The following is an 11871-nucleotide window of genomic DNA, read 5'->3' as shown; positions in this document are numbered from 1 at the left end:
AAGTAGTCACTTGTAACTAATTATATATTATAATAATAGACAAATGGAAAAAAATTAAATCAATAAAATTATCTAATATACTGTAATTTAGCTAATATTGAACAAATGTTTTTATCTGTCGCTGATTTTAAATACTGAGTTACTTTCGCCACCTCTCATCAGTAAAATTCTCCTTCATATTTTGGCAATGCATTACATTGGAGAACGCGTACGCACAAGACAAAAGGAAAATAAACACGAAACTAAATATTTTTAATAGTATATTTAAATCTATTTTTTTATCATTTTTACTTATTTACAGATATATAAAGTTGGAAAATATAATAATGTAAACATTGTAATTCTTAATATCAGTAATTATTAATCTGGGTTCCGTAAATTTGAAAATATTTTAAAATAAACATAAAAACGTATTAAGCATTCAAAAAAAAAATTTTAATTTGTTATTTTATTATTAACATCAAATGAAAATAGTCATTTTAGAAATCAAAATAAATTAAACATCCATAAATCTTTTCATTTAAAATATAAATTAAAAAGTTATTAATATACATTCATCTATTTTTAAAGGTAATATTAAATTTTTTTGTTAAGAGAAATATCACATGTACATGTATAATTTTGAACTAAATTTAATTTTATATTAACTTTCATATTTTAATCCATTTTTTAAACTATTTTTATTTAATAAGTATTAACTATTTTAAATATTTTTTTTATTTAAATTATTAGATTAATAATTTATACCAATTTTTATTGTGAAACTTTTTTTGTCGCGTTTTTAGAATTGTATTTATATGTATTTATATAATGATTTATTAATGTATTGTATTTATATAATAATTTATTAATATACTGTATTTATATAATAATTATTTAATATATTATAAAAAAAAAAATTTTCAGTTTCAATCTATATTTACTGATTGTTAAAGCTATTTTTAAAAATTAATTCTAATCACTTTAAATTTATAAATTATTCAATAATTTTGATTGTAATAGATTAGGAATAATATATTGAATAAATCACTGTATTTATAACTGTATGTAATATTTATTTAGTATTTTTATTTGGTTTCAATAATATTTGTCTCGTGTCAAAATTTACTGCATTGTACTTGTGACATTCGTAATCACCAATAGCTTAGTCTGTTCCTTTTCTCTCTCTCTCTCTCTCTCTCTCTCTCTCTCTCTCTCTCTCCATCCCTTTTTTCTTATCATAATACAATATTAGATCGCGATATTCAACATTGTAACGAAAATTTATTTAAAAAAAAACTATTATTATATATGGGTAGAAATTATATTATCATTTAGTTAAAAAATATATTTTTAACATATATTATTCAACACTTTTTATCACAAGTAAAAAATTGAAGATAAAATAATATTCGAGTTTTTCACGGGAAAAAGTATAGTTAAAGTAAATTCACATGAATGAAAATTATTTTAAAGATTAAAATAAACTACACTATCTTCTTAAATAATAAAACTAAATAAACAATTTTAATTGGAAATGAAATCGAAAATTAGAAAATTGGTTTTATAATTGATGTGATTCCGACATTCACAGTTTTATACTGTTTATATACAATTATATTGCTGGGGGTACAATTAGTGTATTAAAGTGTGTTACTTGAAATATGAATCAGAATAACGTGTCAAAGAACATTACAAACCTGAAAAATTCAAGCACATCCACGATCGTCACCATAAATTAAAGATAAACGATTAAAACAAATGTAAGCTCACAGAGCAAATTTATTTTTATATATTATTGCGCTTATAAACATGCTTGATCTATAATGCCAATTTGAATGAAATGTATATTATGTGTTCTAGTATATTTGTTTCATTTTATAAATTTGGACAAAATGTGGTTTGGCTACCGTGAAATTGCATTCCTTTTTTACATTCAGCTATGAAGAAACGATTCTAAATTAGACTTATAACCTCGTTAACGTTAACCATACCTATTATTATTCATTAATACAAATGTATATTTGCCAAATCTAAATACAACAACTAAATACGGTAGTTTTACATTTCTAACTTCCATAATTCAAAAAGTATAATTAAATTTAAATAAAGTATTGATGTTAATGCATACGTACACACACGCATACGTTTATATTTAAATTTATAATATATAATATACTTTAATTAACTTGTACATAACTTGGATTCTAAAATATAAAATATTTTACAAACTAAAAAGTGACGATACTATACTTGTTTCCAGATATTTGTATGAATAGTTACAGTACACTACTTCACTTCAAGCTAGCAAAAGTATTAAATAAAAGTGATGGTTTCTTTCTTTCTTTACTCAACTATCTCTCTTCTACTCTTTTGAAAGTTAAAATCACAACCAATCGGACACTTACACTTAATTTCTACCACAATATCATATTTCTATTGATTTTTTATCGAAAATTTGAAGCGATGTCATACATGATAACCAAGTTTTATAAAGTATCACATACTATGTATAAAATTGACCCCTTTTTAAACTAACAAAAATAAATGGGGTTCAACTATTTGTCGTCTATTTGTTCCTATCCATTGTATTCAGTTTCTCATATTAGTTTCGAAACAAAAGAACTACGATATCTAATCATCATAAAACTTCACTGTGTAGACTTTCAATAATCTTATCTTTGAGATAATTGGAAATAACACAATAAAGCCAATCATTTGAGGAAAATTAGAAACAAAAATCTCTTTCTACCTAAAAATCTCTTTGCACGTATGTGTATATATGTTAGCAGTTGCATGTGTGTATTTTCTTACCTTGTTAACTGCGATATTTGTCATTCATTGGGATATTGGTAATTCCTTTTAAACCCAAAAAACCTTTAATTAATTTTATAAAACAATTAAAGATTTAACATTTAAATTTATATTTTATATTGAAAGCTAATTTTGAATTTATATTTTAAATATTAATAGAAATTTTTAGAAAATGCGTAATAACCTGTAGTATTATATTTAAAAATGAAGCTATTTTAATAAATGATCTCATGCGACTATAAAATAAATTCTATTTTATATTAAAAACTATTATTTATAAAATTGAATAAAATAAAATTTATTCTATATTATAAAAAATTATTAAATTATAAAAATTACCAATTTAATTTAATATTAGTAGTTTCCAAAATACACATAATATCCATTATCATTGTTTTACAATCTGATATCGAAAAAAAAATTAGTATACACAAGTTTGGGATATGAACATCATTGTCCTCTTTGTTCATCTTGATAATAATTAACATTTAACAAAAATATGAAATATAAGTCAACTATTTTAATGGTTGATAAATTTAATAAAATCTAAAATATCTATTTATAGATCTGAAATATATGAAATTTCTGAAATTACTTTCATTAAACCGAGTATGGTTCTTAAAAAAAATATGCACAAGGTGTAAATTTTTATTTAATTGATACACATTATTGTATTCATTCAATTATTTAGGAAAAGTTTACTAAAAAGAAAATACTAATTATAATTTTATTTCGACTTTTATTTTATCGGAGTTAAAATGATAATTCTATTATTCAATGATTCAAATTAAATTGTATTTATATAAAAAATTATATTAAGCATAATAACTTTATTGGATAGTGTTTCGTTCATATAAAAAACCGCAATTCTTTTAAATAGTTACTACCATTTAAGAAATAATTTTATATTTAAATCTATAATTTTTTATAGTTTTAAAATTTTTAAATTATGTTGCTTACGATGTAGTCAAAATAAAGTACATTGCAATATTAAATGACTAATAAGTATCTCTGCTTGAACTGAATATCTAATACATCTTGACTGCAATTCATACATATATATGCGATGTACTGTTAGTATATATATATATACATATTCTCTCACAAATTTTTTGTAAAACTAAATATTATGTTTACAGTAAATTTTCATTTAATTCTAATTTGAAAATAAAATTAAATAATTCAGTCAATAAAAATAATCAATCTAAAACATTTTAATAAGACAATCAATATCGGCTTATCATTGATTATATACAAGTAAAAGACATACCAATTTCATAAAAAATGGAAAGTTAAAATTAATATGATTATTATAATATTTGGTGATTCTAGATTGAGTTTTATCCCAACTTCTAAATTCTATATATATAAACAAATTAATTAGTTCTTAATATCTAAATATTCATATTTCAAATTCTGAATCATCAATACAGCATAAAAAATTGAAAGCTTGCTGATATTTATAAAGCACAAATACAAGCTACTAATGTAAGGCCACTATCGGTGCAATTCACTTAAATGTTAACGGGCACCTTCACGTGCACACTACTAGTATAAAAGATAAGCGAAAACGATATTTTTCTTTCACTCTTCATCATGTCTTTCATTCTTATAAATAATCAAATATATAAAAATAGTATTTATATGTAAATGAAACCATAGTACCAGAAAAAACATCGAGGCTCACCTGGAAATAGTCGATAGGATAGTAACTTTGCATCTTGGTAAAATCGGTTTTGGAGGATCCAAGTTTGTAGTTTATCAAACCATCCAAATGCAGAGAAAGAGTAGTTCCTGATGCATGTGTGCGTGCATATGAACATTTGATGACGGAAAGGAACAAGATCAAAACGGCTGCTTAAGCTTTTGATGCCGCCTGCTGCACGAAAACGAGAGAAGCATGTGTCCTATAGCTATCAGTCGTGTTCGTGTCAGGTCGCCGCTCCCTGAGAGATCACTGCCCTCACACACGCTCGATTCCTTTTCCCTATCTCTTTTCCTCCCTTCTTTCTGCCCACCCTCCTTCCGACGATTCACTCACTAACTTTCTCTCTTTTCCACATTCAACCGAAGTCACAGTTATCTTTGTCTTCTCCTGCCTCTTTCTATTCAACAACTACCGACCCTCGCTGTCCCTCACAAAGGTCGTATCCCTTCCCTTTATTGCTTTTGCACCATTTAAGTAAACTTTTCAAACGTGTGACAATCAACAATTATTTTTTATTTTATCCTTCCTTGTCATAAATTTTATCGTTAACTGATGTAAACATCCACAGAATTGTTATGATGAAATAAAGCATAATAAGTAAGCAAAAAATTATTCTAAATTCAACAAAAATAAACAATAGATAGAAGAAAAATGAAAGAGAAGAGGGGGGGGGGGGCATGTTTCCAGTTGGCTGTACTTGGTAGCAAGAAACTTCTGTTGTACGTCACTTTACTCATGCTCTCTTTCTCCCTCGCTCAAGTTCACGGTTCTTCGGATATTTCTATGCCTTCGCGTACTACTATTCCAAATTGCTATATGCATAGCTTTAGATAAAGATAAAGACAATCAATATTGAAATTGAAGCATATTCACAAGATTAATTAGTAAGAAACAATTTTGAGAAAAAATGATAAAAAATATAATTAAATATATTCATAAATTTCATGAAGATAAAATTTAATAAATAAAAGATAATCCTTGTTAATTAAAATCAGCAAGTAAGAAAGATAAAAAATTGATTTTTGGATAATTGACAATAGTAGATAATATTCACTTACTGTATGCATGCATGAAGAAAAAACAGATAATAAATAAATAATCCACAAATTTATGGTTGCTATGTAAATGTAATAGAAAAAAAAAACAACAAAACAAAGAAACAAATATGAAAAATACTTTTGAATTCACTCCCGCGTAAATCAAAGAGCAGAAAACAAAAGTGTTTGCTCCGTATGGTACACATGTAAGTATACTTTGACGCGTACGTAATCAAACATTTAGTCAGGATAATACACTCACGCACACTTGCAAAATCATTCATTAACGTGATGCTTGTAATTGACAATAACTGTTCCACCCCTCACTTTTATAGGTTACTTTTATATTCATTGCTATTTTTTTTAAAATGGCGACTGTTTATGCCATCTACTTAATAGCTACACGTATGGCTGAAATTATTGTAATCCGGAGGATCTCTAAACGAAACTGAACTTTTCTGCACAATGTCAGCATACAATACGCATAGTAAGCGTATCAAGCAGGCGTATACACTCGACCAATCGCAACATTGACGCACGAAGAAATTGAGAGAGAGAGACTGCGCAACAATCGCAAAATTTTTGTGAAGATAAAATATAATGGCTGCATAAGGACAAACGCAGAACTAAGAAAAGTTTGTATTGACTATCCTTGTTTCAAACAGTAACTATAGTACTTTTATATCAGATTAGCTAAATTATACTCGTAAATGTATGTGATTCGCATGAAATAAAGGGTAATGTCAGAAAGGAAATAGTCGGATATACCATTCAGCCAGTGCATGGTAATTATCTACAATTTTCTGAACGTGAAAAGGAAACGCAAGAATAACAATGAAATAAAAGAAAGATAATACAAATACAGATACATGCCAATATTAAGGTAATGATTATTTAACTAACTCAAATTAATACATGACTCATCAATAGTACAGTTATTAATAACTACATATAGAAAAACAGTAGATAGTAATAATGATGACTCGTAATATTTCTTTTTCGTTTATTTGTTGTCCTCGTTTGATTTTTGATTTGGATAGCGTGTGCCGACATCTATTGGAAAATATTAGAAAGAAAAGTTGCGAACATTATTTTTTCGTTACAAAACAACTATCTTATTGTATACATTAATATACCTTTGCATTTTCGCAGCCGTTTTTCACTTCGATATCTTTCCGTAAAAAAAATTTTTTTTTAACTTATATAAATATATATTAATCGACAATTTATTAACACGTATTCAGTTGCTCTAGATACAACGTTGCCATATCATTATACTTACATATTTTTTAAAGAAAATAGAAAATATGTGTTTATATTTAAAATTTGAACTTATTAGTTTCAATATTTATTTGTCAGTAATAAGAGTTTTCGTTATGTGTTATTAATAGTGACATTATATTGTATTATATTACATTATTAATTGATGATATGTATTAATAACTATCAATTATTTATAATAAAGAATATAGCATTACATAAAAATATAGCAATTTTACTCGAGAATTATAAGATATTCAATAAAAAAAATCATACAAATTTTTTATTTTAAATTGTGATAAAAATCTGCAGGAAAATTAAAGTTATTAGTACTACTATATCAAAAACTTTATCGGTTCAATATAGAAAGACTAAATAAATTTATACTTATTTAATTTTTACTTTTTCTTTTTAATACATTCAAAAGTAACTTATACTTTGTAAAACTATGAAATTAAAAACAATTGTAATTATTTCTGTTACTGTAATTAGCTACTGTAATTGTTTGTTTTATTCATAAAAATATACAATTCAAAACTTTTTATATTTATTTTTAAAATATTTTTTTATTAATAATACAAAATAAATATTAAATGAGCATTATATCAAAGTACAAATTCAATCAATTTGATGAATTATAATATAAACTTGAATGTTGTAAAATAACAAATTGAGTAATGAAACAGCTGTATGACTGCATAACAGATGTAATAAAATATACTTCATCATTTTCAAAAATTATAAAGTTATACATAAAATTACTTTGAATTATTAAATATTTTAGTGATTATTATCAAATAAATTTCCTCTAGTTATTACCTTTTTTATATTAATGAAATAATATTTATACATAGAAGGATAACATAGAAGGATAACATCTTTAGAGATAAAAAAATTATTAATAATATAATAAAACCTAATTCCAAATAATAATATTTAATGTAATGATTTATTAAGTGTATTTATGTTTTTCTTCACAATATTTATAAAAACAAAGCAATTAATAATGGATTTACTTGATCCTAATATAAACTTTTATATCTACTACTTCTTATAAAAAAAAAATATTTTGATGCAATATTTGACATGACATTAAATTTTTTTTTAATAATTTTATTTCAATGTTATTTCACATATTGTAATAGAAAAATTATATTTTATATAGAACAGGAATTTCATTATGCCCAAGGCTTTTTAAAATACTTTATCTGTTAATACAGTGTTATGACGCAGGAATTTTTTTTCCTTCATTATAAAACAAAATTGAAGGTTTACAATAGAAGGTATAATACAATAAAAATACAATAGAAGTCCAGACGTATATTTTAAATTTTAAATTCACGATATTTAGTTATATATATTATATATATTATGAAATTTATTTATTTGCAATTATTATTTTTGGACACATTATTATCAATAATAAAATTAATTAATATAATTATTTATATAAAATCAACTTTTATTTGGATAAATTAACTTCATTTTATTTGGAGAATAATTTAATTAAATTAGTAAATAATATTTTATCTTAAAATCTTTATTACCCTAATATCTTTTAAAAATGTTATCTTCATAAATATATAATGTAAAGGTTTTTTACCATTTCAGTTTAGATAATAAAACATTAAAAAAAAGAATTAATAATAACAATATAAAATTAATTTAACCAAAAATAAAAAAAAAATTGATATAACAATATATTAAAAATATCTTGTTTATTTTATAAATTTAATGAAAATCGGGAATTATTTTGTTAACAGAGAGTCAATTTCAATTATATAAAAATATTAATCACAAAAAATTTAGTAATTTATTTTCAAGTTAGGTATTTTTCTAATTATCCAACATGCAATTCATTGCATTACAACCCATTTATGAAGGATGCGTTAAAAACGTACAATTTTTAGCTAGGGCCTTCATTATCCCAATCCATTTATAAATATTAGGTTTAATAATATCATCTGATTATAATTAACCTGCTTATAAGATTTGGAAAGATAAATAAAAATATATTCTTACAAATAAAGAACGTATTTTAAAAATATGAAATTAAGAAATACAAAGCAATGATAACATAAATCTTAGGACGCAACAGGTATCTCATAAAATATTCAAGGTAAACGATAAAATCTCTTTTTAGGAAATGTAATACAGTAAAATTTGTTTTGATGAGTAAAAGATTTTTTTGGAAGACCGATTAGTGATAATCGTTATTTATAGTGAATAATGTATTTTATGCTAAAAGGTCAAGTTAATTTAATAATTATTGTATGTTGATTAATTCAAGTATGAATTTTTAATGTATTATTACATCATTTTCGCTTTTTCTTTAAATCCTTGCTTAGATCTTGCGAGAAGCTGTCATGATATGGTTTGTTTATTACACATCGTATGCTCATTGTTGAACAACATTCTACCGTTGTTGCAACTGTACTGTATTGAGTCAGCACTTTTTACATGAACATATTTACACGGTCTGGTGATTACACGTATGTACAATTTATAGAATTATTATTTATAGAATACAATTTATTACACTTAATTATTATTAATTATTTTGTATTTATTATAAAATTATCTAAAATATTTTTATTATAATTATTATAACATTTATTTTATTTCTTCCAAAAAAACTTAATAATAACTGTTAAAAATGAAATTAATAAAAGTTTAAACAAAAAAATTGTTATGTTTAATTTGCCTTTGTTATTTTATATATAAATATAATTGTTTTAAATTGCTGGTTGACAACATTGTGTGAGTTTGCCTGCTTTAAAAACGTAATTATATAGAAATATAACTACTTTTTTTTATTTGTATACTATAAAATTGAGGGATAGTTAAAACTATAGTAAAATGCAAATTGATTTAACAGTAGGTATTTACACTAAGATCAGTCCATTTTTAAGCAAACAACTATCCCAACATTCAAAATTCCAACTGAGAACAAGAACTATATTAATATTGGTATATGTTTGAAAAGTATTTTTTATAATATTTTAACTAACCATCATTATTTTAGTCATAAATTAGCTGGTTTACATCGAATAGCAAATTTGTAAATTTGGTTTAAATAAATGAAAATAGAAGGATAATTTTGTTTCGCATAATAAAATATGAGTTTTTTGAAATGTAAGTTTTTTTTTAATAAATGTGAAATTAAATATTAATTTTAAATTTAGATACACATATAAAAATATATTAAATCTGCGGTTGTTAAGTATCTAATGCTTCTATATTTTCTACGCCACTTTTATTTTATTAAAATAATAAACAATAATATAAATAATAATTTAAGAATATTTTAAATTATTATTAATATTTTAAAATATTTAATTACGAGCATACTTAATTAAATTAATTATATAAATGACAAGAGCTTCTAATAAAATCTGCAATTCTATTTTAATTATATTCTATTGTAATTAATTATTTCAAAATGTTTCAAGTTTAAAAACGTAACTTTATTTTTTCTGAATTACACTTATAAAATTACATATATTTATTTAATAAATTTTAATGTAGTTATATATTTTTCTTTTTATTGAACTTTTTGAACAAGGTATGTTGAATTAATATAATATATGAAATTATAAAATTTGATAAGCCAACTATGAAATACATAGATTTTTTTTTAAATTTAAATAAATATTCATAAAATAAATAAAAGAATCCATTACTAAAAACTGAATTTATTAAGGCGCTGAAAAAAATAAATTTTTTTTTTTAATTTTATTAAAAATTTATGTTCGATAAAAAAATAACATAACTTGTAATTTTTAATATTCACGAGATTGAAATTTAAATTAAATTTCCATACTTTAATTTACAATTGACATATATAAAAACATAAATAATTATTAACTTTAAACGTTTATTGATAAAAACAAAATGTATTTACAAAAATTATTTCAAAATCATTTACAAGTTTTTTTTTTTGTAATTAAAATATGAAATTCCGTGTTATTTATTTAAAATACTTAAATACTTAGCTTATTTATTGAAGATTATTATAAAAAATTAAAATGACAATTATCATTAACAAAAATGTATCGCAAATTGTACAAATCCTTACATATAATATAAAAAATATGCGTGAATTTAGTTTTGTTTAATTTAATGTTATTTAATTTTTCTGATTGTTTCTTTATTTTCATTCTACTTTGGAATTGCACTGATGGTAGATCGAATTTTTTCCTTTTGTTTTTCATTGGGCGTTTACTAAATAATATAGTCTACTATTTGTTGTTATTTATCTTGAATCCCGAGCCACAGAAAGCTTATTGAACTCGTCTTAATATCTGTCATTTTCACTGGTTTCTTACACTCATAAATTAAGTTATAAATAATAATGTTACAATTACAAAAATTTACTCTTTTTTTATCATTAATTATTTTAACATCTTTCTGATTATTATTACATAATGGTTTTAAATCATATTAATTAAAAGTAGTGTCTATTATCGGTAATAATTGTTACAAACATTTTTGTATACTGAAAAAAATATATAAATATTAATTTATGCATTTTTATTCTTTTTTCAATTTCTATCGAAAATCCTAATTCTATTACAAAATTTGATTTATTCCAAATACTATATATTAGTATTTCTTAATAAGTAATACGTATAAATGATACATATGCATGTATTCTCTAATAACATCACAAGAAATATTATAAATGATTCAATTTTCTTATTTGTTTATTGTATAAGAATAACAATTAACTTATAATTGATTATAATTATCAAATTTAATTTTATATCGTTTTATTATACTTACTTTTTATACGAATATTTTTTTAATAAAAAAACGATTCTAAGTTTTCATAAGATTATTTTTATTAAAATTTGTTAATTTTATTTACATATAAATTTAGAAGAATGTTTAATTATTTTAAAACAAAATTCAGTAATTTTATAATATAATAATTTAAATAAATCATATGTATAGTATGAAACCTTTTTATGTATAAAAGTGAAATATATTTTCAGTATGCCGAAATCTCAAAAAAATAGAAACAGTTAAAATTAATGTATGAAAGCAAAAAGGTAAGATTAATAATATTTT

The sequence above is a fragment of the Ceratosolen solmsi genome, unplaced genomic scaffold (assembly GCF_000503995.2).
Source record: "Ceratosolen solmsi marchali unplaced genomic scaffold, CerSol_1.0 scaffold47, whole genome shotgun sequence".
NCBI classification, from domain to species: Eukaryota; Metazoa; Arthropoda; class Insecta; order Hymenoptera; family Agaonidae; genus Ceratosolen; species Ceratosolen solmsi.
Note: the sequence above shows the minus strand (reverse complement) of the source record.